The sequence below is a fragment of the Tenebrio molitor genome, chromosome 1 (assembly GCF_963966145.1).
Source record: "Tenebrio molitor chromosome 1, icTenMoli1.1, whole genome shotgun sequence".
Taxonomy (NCBI): Eukaryota; Metazoa; Arthropoda; class Insecta; order Coleoptera; family Tenebrionidae; genus Tenebrio; species Tenebrio molitor.
The window spans coordinates 10,499,941-10,526,469 of record NC_091046.1 but is presented as its reverse complement, the minus strand read 5'-3'; positions in this window follow the sequence as shown (position 1 = coordinate 10,526,469).

The following is a 26,529-nucleotide window of genomic DNA, read 5'->3' as shown; positions in this document are numbered from 1 at the left end:
AGTAGCGTTTTTTTACTTTTTTTTTGTGCATTTTTGGTATTTAAGTATATACTTGTGATACATTGTTATTTTCAGAATAAAAATCTCTATCAGAATTACTAAAAAAAATATGTAATCTCATTTGAAAAAAAATATTTTGACAGTTTACCCTTGAAGCCCATGGGGCTATACTTGAATTTATTAGGCCATTTTGTAGCCTATTAACAACCATTTCATTTGGTGTACAGATAATTAAAATCTTCCGATAAATAACGGAGTTATGGACTCGTCTTCATTTTTGGGGACACCCTGTATATAGATTGTTTTATTGCTGTACTTATAAATTCGTGTTTTTGCCTAATCATGTTGTGTAATTCGTTGCAAAAGATATTGAAAACCATGACACTTTTAATTTTTAAAATACAGCAGGTATTGCCCTGACGCACCAAAAAGTATCTTTTTAATATTTTTGGATAGCTTGAGGCGCTTGGCAGAATCACCGCAGAGAAAAGTTCGCAGATGCGGGGATCGGTTCTTTATTGATTACCGTATTTCAATTCCACAAAACCAGTAGGAAATTGTGCTCTTTATTTTCTGCAAAATATTCATAATTTAAAATTGACTAAAATTATAATTACATTCTGATAACTTTGTAAGAGTTTAAATTTAAGTGAAAGGTTATAAAAACTTTCATGATTTATATTTTACTACAGTTTTCATCATTTCATTCTCACAGTCAGTGTAATACAAACTGAATGAGTATTTTCTCAATTTAAAAGTAGGAAGGAATGTAAAACCAGCAATGACAAATTGTCAAAGAAAGTAGGAAGTAGGGTGAAGAAACTGTTTAATCATTCTTTGAAAAAGAAAAGCTCACTTGAAAGCGTCACCACTTAAAGATTTCTTTTTACTTGTTCTTTGTAGAGCCGACGTCTTTTCATTATAATAAACACAAAAAAATATTGCAAACAAAAAACATAAAACAACATTTAAACCGACTATAAACGTCGATTCCATTGATGATATATAAAGATTAGCTCTTTTAACAGCCACAACTGCGGCAGCTTTTATAACAATAATAATTACAGAAGTTATTTAAAAATAAATTGCGTATATCAGCTTGATCGATTGAATCATTTATCTTGTACCTTCCTCGTGAAAGATAGATGGCGGCCAATAATTTAACTTGTTAACATAACGTCTGGCCGTACGAAGTGATTCGAGTTTCGAAAGTACAGTTAACACGAAATACGTCATCATCATCACGAAATCTAAATGTTGTAAATTTTTCCCGACAAAATGTCGATAAAAAAGATTTTTTTCGTAAACAGAATAACTAGGTATGTGATGTGATAATTAAACATTTTCGTGTACATTTGAACTTTGCCTTTCATCTTTCTTTCATCGTCGAGTTGATTATAATAAAACAGTAAAGCCGGCGTTGAAAATAAGAAGACTTAATAAAAAGAGAGTAGCGTCAAACGAAGCGTAATTCGAACGGGAATTATAAAAAGAGCAAAAGCGCAATTTTACAAAAGGCCGGAACTTTCCAACCGGATAAACTGATCAGCAATTTAAATTTAGACCAGTTATTTTCATATTTTATCTTTTTCCTTGGCAACCGAATTACAGAATTGCCAACTCCAAATGTATGCTAATTGATAATTACAATCCTGCACATACCTCCACAGCGACAACGAAACAATGCCCACTCCTAATCACATAATTTGGAAGGCTAACCTCCACTAATAGAAATGTTTAGAGACCTGCCGGTATTTCGACATGATGGAGGTGGCTCTTTCGTGTGTAATTCGTGTGGATGTGAAGCAAAAATGCTAATTCAGTTTAACACGTTTAATCATCCTCGAAACCGCTTTCTCACATCGCTTGCACAATGTAGTAGAAAACACACATAAAAAAGGTGAGTTACAAAAAAAAATCTTGACATTGTTTATTTTGACTTGAGCCCGGCGATCATGTGGTATCGTCTTTCTCGTTTGATAAATGTATCATAAGTGTCAGAGGATGACGTGACGGATTTTATCTATAAGGTCCCACAACATTAAATGGACCCCTTGTATCGGACGTTTTCTCGAAGGCATTGTTTATTCAAAGAATTTCTCGAAGGTAACTCATACCCGAAGCTATTCCACATTTGTCGGATGAAAGCTGAAGGCGCTCTCCTAATTCGATAAGCTTGAATCGTGCCCCTTAATAGCAATAATAAATGTAAGAAAAGTAGACTTCAAGAGGACTATGTGCTTTGGTGCATGAGCGCCCCAGGACGATTTTATTCAGCAATTTAGGTATGATAAACTAAAAGTATTAAAATATATTGTTGATATATCGTGCGTTCAAATGAAAATCTGGGTTGAGTGGGCATTGAAAAAACTAAACTATGTATTTGAAACAATGTAAAGTTTGAATTTCCCGCCGTTTGATACGAATGACCATTTTTTTAAATATTTAATAAGCACATGATTGAACATGATTGTTTTCAGCAAAGAGTGCCCTTAAATATTTGCTTCGAGAATAGGAATTGCTAGTTATTCTATTTTTATTGTAAAACATTGCAAAGAAAAAAAACAGACAATTTTGTTTATAAATTTTAGGTTAGTTGTCAACATGCTCTAATTACAACTGTCAATTTACACTTTAAAAAAGCAAAACAATTGAGGGTTTCCAACGCCTTCCCAGTCCAGGATTTTATTTGAACGATACTGGATATTTTAAATTTAACATCTAGGCCATTATGTAGAGTATCTACTGGGTGCCCCAAAATTCGCGGAACAACTCAATGAGGCAATGTCAATTCATGTTAGAAAATAACGAGAAAAATAATTAAAAAATTTTATACCTCTTAGATTTGAAGATATGGGGGCCCAAAAGGTGCAGCTTTGATCTTATTTATTTTAAATAATAAAAAAGATTTTGACTATTTGTCTTTTACTAGCCAGTGGCCTAATAATTTTGAACGATTGTGATCAGGTTTGCAATTATTTTCTTCATTATTTTCAGCATTTCCAAGTACGGCTTTGATTTTTCCCTCTCATTTCCATGGATACAACAAAAATGAAATATTTGCAGACTATTGGGATGCATAGAATGTTTTAAATGTTGCCACATTTAGTGTAACGAATAGGTCCATATCTTCTACAAAAAAGAAGATTGATTTTTTAAAACATTTTTACCTGATCTCTTAATAACTACTTAACAACGTACTACTACGTTGTTCCGCGAATTTTGGGGCACCCAGTATAATAAAAAATAATTCTTCTAAAAAATAAAAAAAAAATAAAAAAATTAAAATCTTCCGATCACATCTAGTCGGCAATGATTACATTATATTACAATGGAGTCATACCCGGATAAATGAGAAATTTAGAAAATTGCCAGATTTAAAAGAATTGCTTGAAACAAAATCTACAACAATGAATCTAATTGATTAATCAAATTTATAAAGTGTTTGCTTTAATTCTGACTTGGAGCAAAATTGGAGTAAAATTGTCTTTCGGTCGAAAATGTTTTGAGATTTGGAAAGAGAGATATGATTAGGTATCTGCTCCCCAGTTGGAAGCAAAGTTTGTTGATGTTTTGAGTATTCATAGCAAAATACAACTACAAGAGAACTCTTTTTTCTTCACACGCGAGGCATATCTTCGAATGCCTCAACGGATTATACGGTTTTATAAATGTTAGCTATTACAGCTCTTTTCCAGATAGTACTCAAGCAAGATTTTTCTCAATAACATGAAAAAATGAAAGTGAACAGGCTGATTCTGCTGATTTTTTTTTTATATTTCTACCACGCATATTTCAAGCATAAAAACTTACGAAGCAGTCACAAGAAGAACAATCAGATCTGGTAAATAGCAACCATGTGCGACCCCAACAGATGCGCAAAGGATTTGAGATCAAACAGGATTAACATTACATGGCATTACACATGTTGTATTGGTCCTTGGCGATTTAATTACAGAACAGAATTGCCGAGCTCTGAAATCACCCGAACTGTCGCTCCTCTTTCCACTCTTTTCCGGAACACAAAAAATACCCTTTTTACTCTGTGAATTCTTTCACGATATAAAAACAAAACACATTTTAAATTTGAGAAATTAAAAGAAATACCACTTTAACACAAATAACGAAGCCACATGCAAAACATGTGATACCTATTTGAAGAAGGTAGACAGGTGATAAATGGTAGTGGTGTTGATTCTCCTCCGGTAAGGTATGGACGGAAGACCTTGGGCATTTCTGACCCGCAAAATCAGTGAGGCTTGTAAAGGTCCGTGTAAACGGATTAGCCGACGATACCGAGTTCATTCGCTTGGACAATAGTGTTAGTTGGGGTGGTACAACCCTCTATCACACTTCACTGCACCATCATACACCCCCGTCTCATTATGGTAATTAAATTACGACTATTGATTCGTCGGTTCTTACACGGACGCAAGAAACTGCGACGAGGATGGACTCCCGAAAGACATTGTCGACGCGAATTTGGAACGTTGGTACAGTTAGACAGCCTCCACATAACTCATTCTTGCATCGTTAATGTTGTACCAAATAAATAGGTTACTTGCCCACTTTTGTTTACTCATATAGGAGCATATTAATATAAATCTTGCATCCCGCGGCAATAAACATAAATCAAGGATGTACGTCTTATCCTGATTAATAGCATGAGGATAATTAGTGCAGTTTAATACTTCTCAGAAACTATCAATTTTGAAGAACCATAAAATCTCATGAACCCGACTGCACATGCAATTATCATTAAGATGGTTTTAATGTTTAACAATTTACAATTTAATGGTAGCATTTTTCAGTCAGCTTGTTTTATTTTCGGTGCTTTCGTTTTTGTGAAACTACAAATTACTTAAAATTATAGTGTTTATTGACGTTCCGAACACTTATAAGACGGATAATGTGATAAAATGTCGATAACACACGATTTTTGTCACAAATTTCAAAACTTCATGAAATGGTAACTAGTGGGTAATGTAAAATGTAAGCTCACCATGTGAGGAAAAAACAAAGTACAATGGTGGAAAATTATCAGACTTGTCACAATAAATAATAGTTATTTACAATATAAGTTACGTACCGAGTCCCATTGCGATACAAGATGGAAACATTGAATGAATAACACATTTAGAGCCAGTTTACAGAAGCGAAATTAAGTTCATCGTAATCAAATGCGGGATTAACTAAACACGTGATCAGATTGAACCAATCGAAGTTTCGGATTCATGGGTTAATCGCGCATTAAAATTTAATTCGAATTAAATATTTAATTCTCTTTCTATAAACTGGCCCCTAGTATTATAATCATAATATGAAGTTACGATACGTATATCATACAACGTTTTACCTATCGGGTGTTCATTGTATTCAAAGTAGGCGTTGAAGAGTCGATTATGAACGCACCACGCATTGCAGATCACGGATCAGCTGTTTAAATCTAACCTCATTTTTTGCGTTGTTTGTGTTTTTAAGCTAGTGTAACACGGTACTAAATTATGTGCTTCTTGTTCCTTAGTAGAGCTATTAAATTAAAAAAAAAAACAGATGTATAATGATGATTAGGTATACTTACGTGTCTTTTTATAGTGTAAAATAAAATATCGGGTGATTTTTTTTTAATTTCACCTCATAGTAGCCCTTGAAGAGTCGATTGTGAATGCACTATACAGGTTATGGATCACGGATCAACTGTTTAAATCTTACATTTTACACGAGTGGTGCGTTCACAATCGACTTTTCAACGCCTACTACGGGGTGAAATTTAAAAAAACACCCGATACTTACTTCATATAATTAACGAGTTTTGCTTAACTTCCTGCAGAAATATAGAAAATACCATATGAATTTCTGGTGAGTATTTGGTAGTGCTTCATTATTAATTTTACCATCGTACTAACCCATTTTATGGAAATACATAATTGTAAAGGAACTCTAAATATGTATTTCAGCTAATTACCGAAGTTACGCAATAATAGTATCGGGTGCTCCTGAAATTTGGCGTTGAAGAGTCGATTGTGAACGCACCACTCGTCAGTCTGCAGGTTAAAAACACAAACAACGCAAAAAGTGAGGTTATATTTAAACAGCTGATCCGTAATGCGTAATCCGTGGTGCGTTCACAATAGCCTCTGCAACGACAAATTTGAGGAATATTTTAAATGAACATCCGATATAAAATCAATGTTACCTCATTCATCTTTTGAAATTTTATACATTATTTTTTTCGTAATGATTTTATTTATATGATGTTGCAAAAAATTATGTATACAACTTGTGGATAAAGCAGTTTTTTAGGCGTGGTATTACAAAACTCAGTGTGTAAACTTGTAAAAAAATAGTGCTTTACACACATGTGGCAAATTAACTATTCCCTTATTTATGCAGATATTTTTTAACACATTGAAGCACATCCACCAAGCCATTTCAAATACATAGTTAGTCACTGTTTCACATTTTTACATACCTATTAACGAATTGGGACTTTTAAAAGATTATTTCGTCTGTCAAAAATTATGATCTTGAAGAATTTGGAGGATTTTATGTAAAAAGATACCTACTTAACTTAGTTATTAAACGTCATTTAATAAAAATTAAATAAAATCTTATCAGTAGTAGGTACGGTCGGTGGACAAATAAAACTGGGACACTTAAAATTTAATCTATGTAAACCAGACCATTGAATTGTCAATATATTTGTCAGTGTCTATATAATATGTCATGCCAAAGTTAACCTATTTGTGATAAAGCCGTAATTAAACGATGCAAATTTGTAAATTTTGACTTATGTGATTGTCATTTTTGTCCCAGTTTTATTTGTCCATTGACTGTACGTACAATGTGAACGGAGGATTGAGTTCTTAGTCTAACACAGACAATTTTACTGTTAAGACAAATTTTTCTTTATTTAACACAGTACATTTTTAACACCAGTATTAATAAAGTAGTCCTACAATAAAAAAAAATGTCCGTCTTGATTTGCAAAACACTTTTCCACAGCACTTACTATCGTTTCATTTGAAGAAAACTTGTTCTTTTTCAAATAATTTTTGAATTTTGGAAATGGGTGAGAATCCTAAAGTGCCAAAATATTGTAGTTTCAATTTGGTTGTAGGTCGTAAAATTTTATTGGATATTATGAGCGATTAACGGGCACAATGTTTGGGTTTGAAAAGGTTGGAAAGCGGCGCGTGCCGTTTGCTGTACAATGCAAATATACCAATGTACAATACAACCCTGCTTAAAATATTACCTGCTAGTGGTAAACTAGGATTTATAAGCCCCGCAAGATCTTTAACTTAAAGTACCATAAAATTTTACGACCTACAACCAAATTGAAACTAGTATATGGCGATAGATATCCATAATTTTTTTTATACCACAAACAGGAAACTTTGCTGAGAAGTCACTCTATAATTTTTCCCCAAGTTTAGTTAGTACTGCAGACTCGGTAGTACCTATTTTTCTGTTGCACTTTTTGTTGTTCTAATTAATTATTCTTTTTTGTCTCAAAAAAACAAAACAAAATCCTTGTTCATTAGATTGATAAGATACGTTAAAAACGAAATCAACGGTTTAGGTACGCTTTATCCCGTTTTCACGATAATTATTGCATTTGCTTTTGTCCATGAGAACTGTTCTAGATCTAGATATCTAGGCTACCTCGATGTCCACACCTACTCGTACTCATAGTCTGATGTGATCTTCAAATTAATTAATAAAACTCATTTAAAAATCTTACGTTTTAAATTCGTTAACAATAATTTCACAAATGTCTTCACCTCTGATGATAATTTGAAAAATTCTAAAATGGAAAGTCCCATTTCTATGTTCTAGCACAGATGTGCCACGTACTTAAAGTAATTAAGGACCATTGCTGATAAATGAAGCAAACTAAACATTTTTCGCAAAAAGTTGTTTTTCGCAAACACCTTGGCCTTGAAAACACTCAGATGCGGCAAACATTCAGAATCAAACAGCATCAATCGTTTTATTTTAATTTATGTGCAACGATTTGGAAGTTACGAATTTTCGAAGGGACCCCTGCAATTCGAAATTCTGGTAAAAAAAGCGCCACTGATGGAAAACAATGGCAGATAAGTAAAAACGACCTGTATAAATTTGATTCATAATTTAGCATAGAATTCAAATATAAAATCAAACTGGTTAGGTTCCGTTTAAAAAAACATAACTTTAGTGTTTTTATAATATTGAGACACACTGTATATATACCGCAATATTTTCTGAATGTGCAGTAGAAGCTATCATCTAGAAAAAAGTAAAACTTGATATCTTTAATAACAAACAAGTTATGGAGCTTTTTGGCAACTCTGGGTACTCTGTATGTACCTAATTAGAATTTTTCTGTGATGGTTTATATTATGTTTTATAATACATTTTAACATAACAAAAATGTATCTAAATTGTTTTGCCAAATTGTAGATTATTACAACAATAAAAATAGGAAGGTAAATTGTATTATAAAAAGCTTCCTAGTTTCTTTTAATCACCGTAATCAAGTAGATAGATATTTTTGTTGAAGCTTTGTCAATAATTACAAACAACTAAATTTCACTTCTCAAATAATTATTCGATATACATTTAAAGATATGTTAATTATAATTAGTACCACTTTGGGTAAATTTAGGTTGTTAGAATTAAAACCAACCAATATCAGGTGTAAAAATACTGTGTTCAACCAACTTCGTTCTATAAATGGATTTAAAAAATCAGTTAGCAAGCCACAAAAAACTTTTTAATACGACCGTGATCGATGTTACTAAATCCATAAATGATGGATGATGACATTCGTAGCTGTGAAAAAAATTGTTCATGACAAATCGTGTATACAACGCGCGTCAATTCAGTTGTTGGAAGATTGTTTAATTTTTTAAACAGTTTTATTCTTTTTGGGGCGTCTGTCATTCCAGAATTTTTAATGACGCTCAAAAATGTGTTTTCTCTAAATAAAACCAAAAGATACTGCCTTTTTCTCTCTTGACGTGTGAATCCGTTTATTAACAAATGACTCTTTATTCGTGCGATTCTAAAAATAGCACTCAAATGGTAGGTAAATGTTCCAGAGAAGTGTCTGGTTTTTTTGTTCGCTATCGGTTGTTGTGCAAGCGACCGAATTCCAGTCAATTTATTATAATTAATAAGCGGACTACTCGGTATATGTTTCAGCGAGTAGATACGTCGACGAGTCAGTGTATAAGTTATCACCCTTTAAACGTAGCGTATAAAATCTTTGTCGGCGGCCCCATGACACTTTATATGATGTATTCACCGCCTTGATGTATGGCCTTTATTATATTTTCGGTTAATATTTTTTTACTATATGAAAAGGTGTTTTGTGCTTTAACTGTTGTCGTCTGTGAATAATGCGGCTGGATTTCTGGTTATTTATACTTTATAAGGTTGCCAACCGTGTAGGTGTGAAAGTGGTTGACACAAAATGGAAATTATTAACGTCAGAATGAACAAATAAAACACGAACGCCGCCAATAATTTTTAATAATACGAAATTTATATGTCCGCCCTGAAGCCATCAGGAAAATATTTAATACGAGTAATTGATAATACTAGTTCGAATATTTTTGCCACGTTTTTAGCGAAGTAGGAAAAATAACGCTATTTCGTCCCGAGACGTTTGTTATTCAAATAATTTCTTTGTAATTCTCCAACTTTTGAAAGTTAGCTCAAATCGGCAAATTAAAAATTTGTTAAATTAATAAGAACAATTCTCTTTTGGTAGGTATATCAATCATTATGTGAGGAATGTCTAAGAAACGCTCAAAATAATTGAAAGTGATATATAGAAATGTAGAAATTCAGTGCTTTATTAATGGGAAAACCTTCATCAAATTATTATGAGGGTCTGCGGAACACACTTAAAAGAAAAGACTACATTTGTAAATTAAGTAGTATTTTAAGGTTAATATCTGTAGACGATATTTTTTCTAAATCTACAAAAAAAGAAATGTTTTAAGAAATGATACACAAACATAAGCCAGGGCGAGCGCGAGTATGACTTTCAATCAGCTGATTTCTGTCGACAGTGGCGCCCCCAACGGTAGCCGAAATCGCCAATAATGTTGAAGTGTTTTTCGAACTACTAATTTCACTTGATGTGTCAATTATTCAAATCGGATAAAAAATAAGGAATCCTACACAGCGTCAAAGGTATTTCGTCAGTCACCCGGTAGGTTATGTTTACCTACTTATCATTGCATTAATCTTAGAAACGCATTGTTATTGTTATTAACATTATTTTACGCTTAATAAAAATTTACAAGAATTAGGTATCTACAGGGTCTCTATAAATGATTGTCTGGTCAAGCCAGCCTTGGAAAAAAAATTTACTGTTCCGCTTTTTTGAAACCGATGCCAAATTCTAGTTCGTTTTCACGGTCACTTCTGTTCTGACATTAGTGAATGACGTTTCGTTTGCGCTTGTCAGTCGAGTTTTGGTTCCTTATATTCGTTTTATCGCAGTTAATCACAGTTAATATACACCAAAAATCTGTATTTTTCAATAAAAATTGCAAGTACGTCCGCTTTTAGAGGTAAATACACTGGCAAAATTTGTGAGGTTATGCTTTAATGTTTTATGTGTTTTATTTTAGCTTTAATTTCTTTACAACGGTTTATTCTGTTGAACAGAACACGTTCATTGTTGTTTTTTACTTTCGAAATGGAAGGTTTAGTAATGGGGAATTATCTGTTTGTAAAAATGAATTCCAGCAAAATATCTGAACAACATTCAAGATGATTGTTAACTCACATTAAGCAAATTGTGAACAGATTTTTAACAATCAGAACAATTAGCAAGGGTAAATCATTAGGACGACCACCAGTATCTGATGAAATACTCGAGGATTTGAGAGAAATTATGGAAAAGACTACAGATATCCATAGCCTGTTTATCTCGACAATCTGGTGTACCACGAAGCACTTGTCACAAAATCATTAAAAATAGGCTACAACTGCATCTTTATAAAATTAGTGTTGTACAAGAACTGCAACCTGCAGATTATCAAAGTTGTGTTTAATAATGTAATCAGTTTGAAAATCACCTCAATTTCATAATTTGGAGTGCTGAGAATCCACACCAATTTGTAGAGACTCCTTTACATGTTTTGAAAATTGGTGTGTGGAACTGTGGACAGCAGTGTTGCTGTACCCTTAACTAAGAAATGCTGCAAAATATTTTTGAAAATAAATGAAGAATTGTCAAGTGTTTAGAAGTTAATGGGGGACATTTTCAATCTATTTTATAAAAAAATACCTATTTGTTATCGTTATTTAGTGTTGTAAATTATGTTGTTGAATACATTTGATTTTATTGAAAAACCAGTAAGACTTATTTGTTATGAAAAACACTGTTATTTATATTGGAAGAAAAAATGGGAGTCAATACCATATTCGACAATTCAGTCTAGGTCGTATTTACCACTAGCATAAAACAAGAAATGTGAAAGCACTAAAGCAGACAAAAAGGCAATATCAAGTATTGTATTGTGGTATACGGGGACAAGGTGTTCTCAATATTTATCTGTTTGGATTTGTTCTCATACCAATTCCTGTACACTGTGTGGCGGTACGATGGGGGCAATAATTGTTCCCCTGTTGGTGTTGATATTAAATATCAAATACATTATGTTAGCAAGAGTAAAGCACAGTTGAAACTTGTCTCTGGTTAAAAGCCAACAACCTAACCTGAAAATGTGACATTCATTATTTGCCGAACAAAGCGGCACATTCAAAATTTGACAAGTTTCCATGGCTGGCTGGACCCGACAATCATTTATAGAGACCCTGTAGAATAGAAGATTACTGATAGTTATGTATCAATTAAAGAAGGTAGATAAACTGTAACGTAATTCATATCTGGTATACTTTGTCTAGCGAGAGATCGGGAGATTTTAAATTGTATTAAATTAATCCAACACTACAAAATGCACTGGAATACATTAATTAAAGCATAATTTCAGGGCAAAAATATTACCTACTGCTTGAAGGATATATTTCAAATTTTACGTGCGTTAGGTACTACGTACTTTCTCTACGTAGAATTTAGTGGTTTTTATGTCCACCAATCTCTCGGCGGACAAACTTTAGATAATTAGAAGAACATTTAGGTAGGTATGGTAGGTACACAAAAATCTAATAAGTAATTTGTATTAAATAGTTAAATATATGTAGTTTACTTTTTCCAATTACTTGAGTAAGATTTAATAAAGCTGAGATTTGGGGGATAAAAATGAATTAATACTTAACTAGTTATTACTAGTTACTACATTATTAAAAGTACCTAACTGTCCGTGATGCAAAGTATGCAATATGCACATAATAAAGTTAGTCTGTCCACAAAGAACATTAATCTCTTAATTAACTCAGCTTATATCCACTTACTAATAACATCATTAAGTGAATTCATAACAATAATTAAGAATAGAATAAATAAAAGAATAGAGTGCCGTGACAACTGTCTAAATGTCAATAAATTCGCTCTCTAATAAAAACGCGCCAAATGTTGTTGCAAGTGCTTCACTGCAATCCAATGGTGCTACAGAAGTTAGAAAACGCAAAAAATGGACTATGGAAATGAATATTTTCATTATACGGGAATATTTTCGGATCACGAAACTACAGGATGTTGTGAGTACTTACAGGCTTGATTTATTTAGAGCGTTCCAAAGTAAGTACCCCCAGTTTCCTGTTACTATTCAAAATTTAGCTGACCAGAGGAGAGCCATTATGAAGAAAAACTATATCCCTTCGGCAATTTTAGAAAAGATCAAAAATGATGTAAAGTTAGAATTGTCAATTAATTATTCTGACAATAATGAAGTTTCTAATAATTTACTCCAAAATTCTGTTGAACCGCAAAGTTTACAAAGTCTATCTAATCATAATGACTCTTTCTGTCCAATTATCGATTCACCAAACACCATACAAACAGACATACATAATTTAGACTTGAGTTATAATGATATACATGTTATTAATAAAAATTTTTACTACCATCAAAATTTTAAAGAACAAATTGAAGATGAATTTAATAGAACTCTGAACGAATTTGAACATATAGAACCATTTAATAGACCACTATTACCTAAACAACAAAGCTCCAAAAAATTCTTTGCAATGATTGAAATTTTAAATCAATTCATTTTACCTAAATTTGTAAATAACACCACAAGTTTTAAAAAATTACACAGTATCATATATAGTGGAGCTTTAACAATTATCAGATTAAATGGATCAAAAGAAATTGGCCAGACAAATAATATAAAAACGAAAGAATTACCAAAATGGGAACAAAGACTAAATAAACGTATTAATAATATCAGACGAGATTTAGGTAGAATAACTCAATATTTAAAGGGTATAAATTCTAATCATCTAAATAATTGTATTCAATCCATTTTAAATAACAACCGAATACATTGTTTAAAATATAATGAATATAATAAAACATTAATAGAAATCAAAGACACTTTATTACAAAAGTTACATATTTATTCTAAACGACTCAAAAGATATAAAAATAATAAACAACGGAAATTTGAAAACAAACTATTTAGAAATAATGAGAAGTTGTTTTACAAAAATTTAGCAGATAATAAAACTCAAACTAATAATGGTACACCAAATATAAACGAAATTAAAGAATTCTGGTCAAACATATGGTCAAATGAAGTTCAATTTAATAATCAGGCCGAATGGATTCCTCATTTAGAAAATGATATACCAGATAGTAATAATCGACACATCATATTCAAATTAGCCTTGAAATTTTAGTTAAAAATATTAATAGTTCACATAATTGGAAATCCCCTGGAGGTGACCAAATTCATAACTTTTGGTTAAAAAAATTTACTTGTATTCATAAATGCTTACTTGATCACTTTAACGGATTTATTAGGGAACCTAACACATTTCCAGAGTTTTTGGCCCATGGTATAACATATCTGAAACCAAAAGATTCCGATACTAAAAATCCATCAAAATATAGGCCAATCACATGTCTGCCTACAATTTATAAAATTATGACATCTTGCATTAAAGTAATAATTTACGACCATTGTCAAAAATTAAATATACTTAATGAAGAACAAAAAGGTTGTGTTAAAGAGTGTTTTGGTTGTAAAGAACAACTCATAATAGATATGGTAATAATGGAACAAGCTAGAAAAAATAATAGAAATATTTATACCGCATTCATAGACTACAAAAAAGCCTATGATTCAGTACCACATTCATGGTTAATTAAAATTCTTAAAATTTATAAAATTAATTTGGATTTGATTAACTTTTTATCTCATGTTATGACATTTTGGAGAACTACTTTAAATTTATCAATAAACAATACTAAATTAAAATCCGAGCCTATTCAAATTAAACGGGGGATTTATCAAGGAGATTCTTTAAGTCCTTTATGGTTTTGTCTAGCCATTAATCCTTTGACAAATCTATTAAATAGCACTGGATATGGTTTCAATATTAGACTTAATAATACCACACTATCCAAATTAAATCACCTTCTCTATATGGATGACATAAAACTTTATGCATCAAAAAAGAATCACATTTTATCTTTACTAACAATAACTGAAAATTTCTCAAATGATATTGGGATGAGTTTTGGTATTGATAAGTGTAAAATGCAATCAATATGTCGCGGTCATTACGAACATTTAGAATATATAACTCAAGAAGGAGAAATCATTAAAAATTTAAATAAAGGAGAATTTTATAAATATTTAGGTATTAATCAATCAAATCATATTCAACACTCAATTATAAAAGAAAATTTAGAAAAGCAATTTTATTTAAGAATTAAATCTATTTTAAAATCAAAATTAAACGGTAATAATTTAATTAAAGCAGTTAATACATAAGAATACACAACCACATTATAGTTATGCACCAGAAAGTTGTTTGGAAAATGACAGTTACAAGTTATATTTTGATAGAACAATTTTAACTGACATTCATATTAAACATAACAGACCAGACATTATAATTTTAAATAAACAACAAAAGCAAGCATATCTTTTAGATATAGCTGTTCCAAATTCACATAATATAACACAGACATATAACACAAAAATTAATAAATATTTAGAGCTGTCCGTTGCTATGAGAAATCTTTGGTGTTTAGAAAAAATTTCGATTTTACCACTTGTAATTTCAGCAACGGGAATAGTACCGCAATCTCTTTTTAAAAATTTAAAAATTCTGGATTTAGATAACACATTGGTAGTTGAAATTCAAAAAGGTATATTATTATACTCATGTCACATCGTGAGGAAGTTCCTTAACATTGACACAGAACATAATACACAACAAAGTCAAAATGCGGAGGCAAGACGCCGGTAATTATGTTGATAAGCACTGCACTATTACTTGATAGTAATATCCGTAATAGTGTATGTACTCCGGCAAAATTGCCGTGCCGCCGGGTGGAGGTGGGATAGTGTAAGATTAAAGAAAACAATAAATAAATATCTTCAAATTCTAATAATTATTGTATGTATTACATGTTCATAAAATCAAAATCTAAGTACTTAATGTGCGGATGTGAAAAAATATAGATTTACTACACTGTAATGTTTTCGATTTTATACTTGGGAATAGAATGATAAAACAAAAACTTGGAAAGAGTGGGGAAGGATGGAAGGTAGGATGTAAACATGCCACGCCTACACAAGCACCAATCGACGATGAGAAAGCGGTCAGAACAAAACGATTGATCAAATAATCTACCGCTTCAATGCAGCGTACATGAAAAACTACCGCGATAGTAATATTTCTGCTTAATAATTAGGAGCCGGGGTGGTTTTTTAAATTGTGAACACATTCATTCGTTTAATTGCTACGCGGTTGCATCTTTTTGGTCGCCGACGTACAGGAGCCGTCTGACAATCACAATTTATTCCGCTGATGAAAAAAGTAAATAGAAAAAATAGTGCTTAATTACTTTGGTTTTTGCTGTACGATATTCCTTTATTTAATATTAACCGTAAGTTAGTTTCAGTTCTACTCTTTAACCTTATTCGCGTGCAGCTGTGGTGACTAAGTAGGAATTCTTTCATCTGTCTAGTAGTCCACACTTGTTTGGATTTATTTATTTCAAAAACACTAACAATCATTTTTACTTTCAAAATTTTGTTTTCTTAGCTATAATAAGCTACATACATCTTACAAACGTATTTCTTCTGATTATAGTACTTTAAGAATCATAATTATTTCAGTCTTACTGCCGTAAGAGTAAAAAAAATGCCATCAAGCATAGCTATGAAAAAGAAAGTGCCGTGTCTTTGATTAAGAAATTCGTCATGCATTTGTAGAATCCTGAAATGGGTTATTTAAATAATGAATTATAGGTATTATTGCATTTTTTTCACTGCAACTTACAGTGTACAAGCGCATTATGGACTGTGGCATAGCTATCCTTGATGGCCTTTTTTTTGCTATTACTGTATAATTTACTACTATTACTTAGTTTTCTACAAATTAAATAATCAGATATAATAAATAATAGTTGTTTTTTAAATATCACAAATAAAACGATTTGTTCAAATATGCAAAATTTTCAGTTTAACTTACCTAAATAAAGCCCGCTTTCTGGAAACAATTTTATCGGACCAGTTAGTTAACTCTCCGATAAATACAAAAATCGTGTAATGTGATTGGTTACTTTCTAGTGTTTCTATAGCAACGCTTGATTTAACCGACCAGTTAGTTATTGCGCTGTTACAGAAACTGGGCATAAGTGATTAAATACGAACAGGTACGTTAAGTAGAGCACCTATCAAAATACATTTTTACACTTTTGAATTTTAAATGCTTTGCAATCAGAGCATTGCAAGAGAGATTAGAATTTCAATTTTTATTTCTGTGGCTAATTTTTAATTTTTAAACACAATAAATAAGAAAGATTAAAGAAAATTAAAGTTTCTTTAAAAAGAATCGTAAAAAGTGAAGTTATAATTACTATGTATGTGCTAAAATAAGTCAAACTTTTTAGTGATCAATACTTACCCGGTAAATTTTTTAGTGTCCTGAAATAGACTAATAACAAAACAAAAATTTGCTTAACAAAAAATAATATGTATAAGTAGTAAGTAGTAACTTACCGTGGTAACTTACTAGTCGTAAGCTTGTCTAACGAGGCTTGCCGAGTTGGACAACACGACGTGTGAAAAAAACACTCATTTTACTACGTAGGCTATTTTTTGCAATTTTCAATTAAAATAGCACAAATCGAATAAACGTTATTATAAATGCTGTTGCGTTTTTTGGCATCTAGTAACCAACTTTTCGACATACGATGTCGAAAAGACTTAACTTTTCGACATTCGATGTCAAAAAGACTTTTCGATACTGTTTTTTTGTGTAAGGTGAGAGAAGAAGGCTGTTTAGTGTTTCGAAATTCAAAATAACAACTATAATGACACTATTTTAATTCAAAATTGCAAAAAAGTTATTTATTTGATTACGATTTATTTGAGTTCATCATTGCCTCATTGTTGAGCGGATTAGGCCTTAACAAGATAATGAAGAACCAATTTGCAGAAACTCGTACGGCGTACCTACCACTAAGTTAAACAAGAAAATAAGAAAAAAATGGGGGATAATAGCAATTGTCTTTATATTTTTTTCCTAGGAAATTAAATAATATTAAAGTTAAATTTAATGGTTAAATAAACTACTAGTACGTACAGTCGATTGCAAAAAAATCGAGTACATGAAATTTTCTATAGTTCATCCTTTTTGTTGTCAATTTTGATGTTACCGAGACAAGTCAAAACTTTTCATTTCTTACGTCAGACATAATGACATAACCTATTTGGAAAGCATGCCATTAAAAGTCAGAAAAGCCTGATTTACATGTATTAAAAATATGAAAATTTAGTGCTCTTGATTTTTATGATGTACGTGATTTTTTTGCAACCGACTGTTTCACTACACAACGCAATATTCACATTTAGGATAGGTAATGTTATAATAACGGGTGTACAAATGAAAAATTCATCAAGTTAGCAATGACTTTTAGATGAAAGAAGATGAAAGGGATGATGCTTTCTTTGACAGATGTCAATTGTGTTTTGCGAGTGTAACGTCTTTTTTTAAGTTGAGTTTGGTTTTCTGTGGAACTATAATAAATCAACTGCTTTCACAAGTAAACAACAATTACTTTTTCTATCTCACGATGGTTTTCAAAAAAATATGTAAAGAATTTTGTGATGATCGCATAATTAGTCGAAATGCAATACTTTCTTGGACTCCACGCTCCTCTAATTTGACATCATGTAACTTTTTTCTATGGCCTTACCCAAAAAATTGTGTTTTTCAAACACCTGTCGCAAATTTGTACGACCTACAGCAAAGAATTCAACATAAAATTTAAAATAATGGTAATGAATGAACAATAATCCGATGCTGTTGGAAAATGTGATAAGAAATTTTCATCGTAGAGTTTTAAAATGTATCGATGAAGGTGGTTAACATATTCAACATCTATGATTTTAAAATTGTCTTGGTGTGCATTTAATGCTTTCAACATAAAAAACACACTAACCTAAAATTTCACGGATTACACATCGCTGCGAGTTTCGTCAAATTAAGAGGTTTTGTATTCAATGTTACCAAACATGTAGCCAGAGACTCCACCCCATAGTTGGCACATAAATTTTCCTACATAGTTGCCATACTTATCCATAATTATTTTGAATCACCCAGTATAAAGCATTGTAATATTTACGCAACAGCTTAGTTCGTCAATGCAATTTGGTACAAAATATATTTTGTAACAAAGACCATGCAGAGGAATTTTTATTGATCTACAAAATTATGCATTAAATCTAATTTAATTTTTTTTGTAATATCTAGTTGTTAAAGGTGGCTTTCCCGACTGTTTGTCACCATGTAAACAACCTCATAACGGCCGGAGTCCGTTATAGGTGTCCGTTATGAGCGGAAGCGGCCGTTATAAATGACTAAATAACTATAGCAACGTAAATCTAAACTTTATTTTTCAACTTTTTTTACAATTGGTACAATAATTAATGTTTAATGTTATGGGACACACCTTGAATTAATCGAAATCCGTATGCCACTAGCAGATGTAAACGAGATCGAATATGATGCTTCAGAATTTTAACACCAACACAAGCGCGATTTTGCAGGGAATAACGATGACTTCACTTGCTCTGCGGCCATCCGGACATTGGGAATATCTTGATCGCAATTTTTTATTCATTTCAGTCGTTTATTTTCAACGGAAAGTTAAGTGTTGAACAAACCTGACAAACAGCAGCAAATGGAGACAAGATTGAAGATGATGCTTCACTAACACAAGCGCGATTTTGCAGGCAATAACGATGACCTCACTTCCGGACATCGGGAATATCTTGATTGCGATTTTTTATTGATTTCAGTCACTTATTTTCAACGGAAAGTTAAGCGTTGAACAAATCTGACAAACAACATTGAAACATTTTTTTTTCACAAACACCGGTTGACATGATGACGTCCTCCGCACACTTATTAATCATTCGGTTTTTTCGATGGCGTTGAAAAAAATGTGTTTCAAAAAGATAATTTTGAACGAATCGTAGAGATATTACAAAAACTATTGTACAATACACGTCCGTTAGGGCCTTTACAGCCTCGCCAGTATTATTCGACTCGCTCTGCGAGCTCGTCTCACAAAATTTCTGACTCGGCAGTAAAGGCTATCCTAACGGACTTCTACTGTAAAATACTATTTCAACATAATGTACAGTTGGGAGATTCTTAGTAGGCAAATTCCGGTGCATACTGAATGAAGCTTCGTGTCTAGTCGTCATAGCTGGATACAGAAACGCAACAGCCAGTGGCGTAACATTTAAAAGACCTGGAGGCGGAGCGTGGAGTTCAAGTAACGACATACGATTTCAGATTCAGGGATAACTCGATGACAAATTAATTTGATCCCTCTTTATTAATTGATACATATTTTAAGTTTGGTGCAGTTTTGAATATAATTATTATTTATAATTTTGGACAAATTATTATTCTATGAATTTGCACCCACCACTGACAGATATTTTCAAAAGACCCGCCGCTGAAACTTTCTCCCTCCCGCACAACCGAACCTGTGCGCAACATTTGCTTTTGCCAACTGTCCCAACTGTAAGTTTGGTTGCCTATTTCAACCAAACAAGTCAAATTAATTGACTTGTCCATTTTAGAACTGAACATAGCCATTTTACATTGTATGTTCAGGGAAATAAAAAACGCAGTGTATACTACAAAAAACCATCAAACGCATTGGGATTTGCTATTTAAGTATTTACTTGATTTAAGTGCGTCTTACATAAGAGCTTTTTTAGGGTCTGGACAGAGTGGCCTCTCAAATGAGAACGCAGTCATTTACAGCTGTGAAGATATATGTAACTCTGCCTACTGATAGGGGCTTGTAATTGGGCTTTAAGCCTGTTAGCTCACTAACCAATAATAATAATAATAATAATAACTAATGGAGTCGGTAAGTAGGTATCCGATGTTTTTTAAATTTCAGCTCCGAGTAGCCATTGAAGAGTCGATTGTGAACGCACCACTCGTGTAAAACGTAAAGATTTAAATAGCTGATCCGTGATCCGTAACCTGTATTGTGCGTTCACAATCGACTCTTCAAGGCCTACTATGAGGTGAAATTAAAAAAAAAACACCTGATACAATATCTACATAGGTAGGTATGTGAATATTGTCTTTTGTATAGAAATGTAGGTATTAGTGTGAACATACATGATAAAAAAAGAAACAACAGAAAACAAAAAACGTAAACAGTTAAAATGAATTTACAAAGTGTGTTCAAAAAAATTTGTGGTCAAGTAGTCTTGTGTTTGCTTTTGTTTCCGTTAACGTATGGCGTAGCTTCATCAGCTGTCAAATATTTCGTGAATAGAAACAATAGAATGAAAAAGAGGAAGTGAACGAATTTCGTATTGACTTGAAGGATTAAAGAAATAAATAAAATCAACTTAAATTTGTCATTTAAAAAAAAGGATGATCGAGATGAGATTAAAGGATTTGTCAATTAAAAAAACGACTTACGTTTGAAAAAGAGAAAACCACCGCCTGCTTTATCACAAATTTATTTGAACAGCCGTTAAGTTTTAGACGGGATCTAAGTAAGCATTCATTAAACAGAAAGAGACAGATTGCAAACTTATTTTTAATGGCCGTACTTTTCCATTGAAGGAAGATCCTTGATCCCGAATCCAGTTATTGACGAAACGTCGTCGCATCGTCATTCTGTAAACGAGTTAATAGTGTCGACAACCCTTATTTTGATAACATCATGCTTAGGCCTTCAGTAAATGCGTAATAATATAATTACATACAGGCGACCGCTCGTCGGTAATCACATAACCATATCAATTGATGCCTAATAACATCCTCCAGCATGGGGAGCTCGTGTAATGACAAACCTTAGCCGGGGACCTTGATCGACTATTGTCCCCGTCATTGTGCGCCCCATACATGCACCAAATTACACCCTCTTTTGCATCATAGTCTCAATCCAGCGACAATCGGAAACAGCGAGGGAGGTCTTGTTGTGACAATTATAATTCCTGTTATTTATTTATCAGTGGGACGCGTTGAAAAATTTGTGGTATCATAATTCAATTACCATTGTTCACCAGTCAACCAACGACGCAAGGGATTATAACATTAGAAATTTTCTTTTTGATTTTTGCACGTCTTATGTGCACAAATGAGACAATACCTATCTATATAATTTTTTGAAATGCAGGAAATCCATGTACATAAATAGTAATTTCCATAAATATCCTATGGCAAAAAAAAGGCTTGGACATAATACACATTTACAAAAAATTCGATATTATTTATTATACTTTGCAATTATTATGCTAATTTAACAATAACATGTTGCGATCGGTGAAGTTAAGCAACGTCGAGTGCAGCCAGTGTGTGGACGGGAAGTCGCCAAGGGAACCGCGTTCCATTTTATGCAACTTCTACACTTCATAATTATGTTCATTATCGGATTTCTATATTGTTTGTAATCCGCAATGTCGTATAAACGAGCTTACACGTAAATGTCGTGTAAAAAGTGGCCGTAAAGGATATAAAATAATTAAATAGAAAATATGCTTTCAAAGGAAAATGTCCTTATCTGTAATGATAATTAAATCCGCCCTCAACGCCGTGGTCCCTTTACATCTAAGCACTATTAAGAAATACGATTTCGAAAAACAAATTGAATCTTACTGACAATATCTTTGAAAAAATATCACACGATAATAATTCCTTTTAAAATTTGTCTTTTATTTGTTAAACAAAGCTCTATAAATCCAGAGAAGTGTTAGCACACTCATAAGTGTGATTTTAATCATACAAATTGTTTGTATTTTTTTAAATAGAAGGATTAAAAAAATATCCAACCCTATCTTGAGGTATATTCCAAGTGGATAATACAGAGTCATTATAAATAATTGTCCCATCGCAGTTGGCGTTGAAAACCCACACAAATTTTGGATGTGCCAGCAGCCTCGCAACGTTAGTCAAACTAATAGACAGATTTCCACTACCGTCGATAGCGCCACCTATCGGCGATACTAGTCTCACTCATGTTATGAGGCTTGCGGCACATTCAACTACGCCAACAACGCCTACTGGGATGAGATAATCATTTATAATTACTGTATTACCTATACTACAAAAAAAATACAAGTTGTTGAATTAATTTTGTAGATTTACTCGTAGGCCCGGTTTATTCACCTTCAACTAACTTTATTTGAACGGTAATTACCATGGATCCACCAATAGCTGATTCTAGATCATAGCAACTACTGGCGAGATAAATTTACTTGAAGGTGAATAAACCGGGCCTTAATAGATATTAATCTTAAAAATAATATGCATTGGAAAAAATCATAACTTCATAACTTTCTATACCTATTATAAGTTGACTGTCCTCTGGGACGTTTTACTCCGATTGATCATAAAAGTGTTCGAATTAAATGCCATTTACTATTTGACTGACTATTATAACTACAGGGATCCTCATGTCTGGCATCAATTGTGACGTCTAAAAATGTCTGAGTCTTTCAAACTCTTTTATAAGAAAAAACTGTCTGCTAGGATAATTACTATAATTTTGTATGGTAAAATAATGTAAGTAATTGCAAAAAATGTAAACAAATTCAAATAATAAAAAAACACACTACAGTAAAAAATGTGTTCTGATTTTATTAAATATCGTAAGTCTAGTAGAACTAATAATAAGACGTAAACTATTTCACTGCCTTAAGCTATTTAACCACTAGATAATGAAGAATAGATTAAGATAGATTAGAATGTATAATAAGTTGCCCAGAGAAATTAAAAATTGTAGATACAATTATGTTAAAATTTAAGCAGTTATTACGTGTCTATGTGAGGGAAAATTTTTGAAATGATTTAATTTGTTATGTTATTATTTTGTGGGGGTTGTGGTGAATTTTGTTTGTATATAGCTGATTACCTAATAAAGACATATTATTATTATTATTATTACTAGACAAGAACCTTAGTTAATATGTAGAATATACATATTATTATATTAGAGATTTGTAATTTAGAAAATACTGAGGTAATTTATTATTATTAATGATCACGCACAACAAGGTGGGTGTTCATCATGTCGGAAACAGTAAATTATATGAAATGAAAACATACTATCTATGTATGTATACAATTTATAATTAAAATAATAAAAGTTTGCTTTATTGATAGACAAAATCACAAAATAAGCAATGCAAATATTTGTCCAAAAATAATTGAAAAAATAACCTAACTTAATTTTCATATATTCTATCATTTAACAATAATGTATTAGTTTTTATTTTCGTTTAAATCCAGAAAGTCACCACTATTCTCAAATGGAAAAGCGGTGACAGCATTATTTTTATCTGTACGTACTATGTTATAATAGTAGTTTATTTAACGAGTTCGTGTGTAAATTGGGCTTTTTTTTCATGAGTGGGCCAGTTTAAAACGCGAGTGAAACGAGCGTTTTAAAGGCCCACGAATTTACACAAGAACGAGTTGAATACAACGTTTTTTTGTTCGACGAGCCCCTTAAAGGCTCCAAATCGCTTAAAATCTTTAAAATTAGCTTGACGTTTCGTTTTGATAACTTGTGACATTTATCAAAATCCGCTCACACAGGAGAAATTTCACAATTATGACAGAAAGACGAGAGAGTAAGGGCGCCAGGATCCTCCGGCACTGATGTTTCGGGAGTATCCTGATCCGGTGATACTCCGGGGCCGATACCCGAAATGAAACACACATGTCCCAGTTGCCCAATTTAATTAAATTATATTCCCTGGTACAGTGAAATATTTACAATGATAAGTGAAAATAATAAATTTGTACAATTGATTTTTGATGATAAATAAATTATTGTTCGATGTGGGTGGCCAAAGCTAAATATAATTGCATTATTTTTCCTGCAGTTACATTCATATTACAATTTTCAAATTTTAAGGCAACAGTAATTCCTACTTTCCTTGTAATATTATTGCTACCTGAAGTTTTCATAATACATATTAGCTGTTAAATTCAATTTATTAAAGAATACACAACCACATTATAGTTATACACCAGAAAGTTGTTTGGAAAATGACAATTACAAGTTATATTTTGATAGAACAATTTTAACTGACATTCATATTAAGCATAACAGACCAGACATTATAATTTTAAATAAACAACAAAAGCAAGCATATCTTTTAGATATAGCTGTTCCAAATTCACATAATATAACACAGACATATAACACAAAAATTAATAAATATTTAGATCTGTCCGTTGCTATGAGAAATCTTTGGTGTTTAGAAAAAATTTCGATTTTACCACTTATAATTTCAGCAACGGGAATAGTACCGCAATCTCTTTTTAAAAATTTAAAAATTCTGGATTTAGATAACACATTGGTAGTTGAAATTCAAAAAGGTATATTATTATACTCATGTCACATCGTGAGGAAGTTCCTTAACATTGACACAGAACATAATACACAACAAAGTCAAAATGCGGAGGCAAGACGCCGGTAATTATGTTGATAAGCACTGTACTATTACTTGATATTAATATCCGTAATAGTGTATGTACTCCGGCAAAATTGCCGTGTCGCCGGGTGGAGGTGGGATAATTGTAAAGTCTAAAACACTACTTAAAGTATCCGATGTAGGTACACGTCTGTTCACGGAAAAAGCATACAAGTCTTGAGAGAGATCTTTGCTCTGTCACACCAATATTTATACACTCAACCTACAATAATAATAATTTATAATTCTTCCTCTAGGGAACTCGGAAATTTTACCTATGTAGCCAGACACTTTTCATCAAAATCAGAGCATTATGTAGAAATCATACACTTTTCGCCGGAGACTAGTGCGATTAGATCTCCATAGAGTTTGCCCCGATCTGCATCAATTCTTTGAGCCGTACCCCGTGCGATACATTTTGTTTTCACTGTCACCGGAGACACTTCAGATATTCGCTAAATACCTATTACAAAAATTATCAAAACGTACCTAACTAGCAAACGATTACAACTTACAAATGTTTACTTTTTAACACCAAACGACCATCTTACTTGCTGATTTTGACATCACACCTGACAGCATGGACACGCCCAAAACAAACGACTCATGAAGTACGAGAGTGGGGTCGGTTAAATATTGTAAAATAACTTCGTTTTAGAGGCTTTATTTTAATGGGGGATAATTTAATAATTAAATATTTCGTGTAATTGATGAATTAATCGTGACAAATGTTTCAAATGACCTTACATTTGACTCGGTCGAGCCGCCTCTGGGACACTTCTGCTCCTAGGACTTGAAGTACTTCTACTCCGCTCAGAAAAAAATGAAACCATCTCTATGGAGATACACAAAGGTCCGATTTTCGACCGCTAGAAGATAAATGCAATTTACAAAGCAGTTGTTTGACACAATTCGCTCAATTTAAAATCTAAAACTCATTTCCTCACTTAAAAAACAGTGAAAAACGAAAACTATACTATGTAAACGCTGTTCAAAAATCAAAAAACCATTAGGGTGCAAATGACTTATCTGTCACTGTGTACTTCATAAGTACCGAAAGAAGATACTGCTCTCATTTTTTTTAGTTTAATTTTTTATTAGCTTCTGTGATGTTAGCACGTTTATGTCGAATCCGTAATACGGGTACCGTGGTTTCTAAACGTACAATCGCGGCCATCCAAAAGTGAATGATAGCTTGCGAAAATTTTCGTATTTTTCGTTAGATTAAATCTGGCTGTATTCATTGGCGTTCGTGCAGCAGGCGTTAATATTTTAATAATAAAAAGTTGTAATAAATTATTTTTTAATAAAAATGAGGCTGAGAAGTAATTAATACATTATTAAAGTGAAAGTAAACTTTAGTAAAGAAACCTTTCCAACACCTATTCGTATTGGCCTCGCA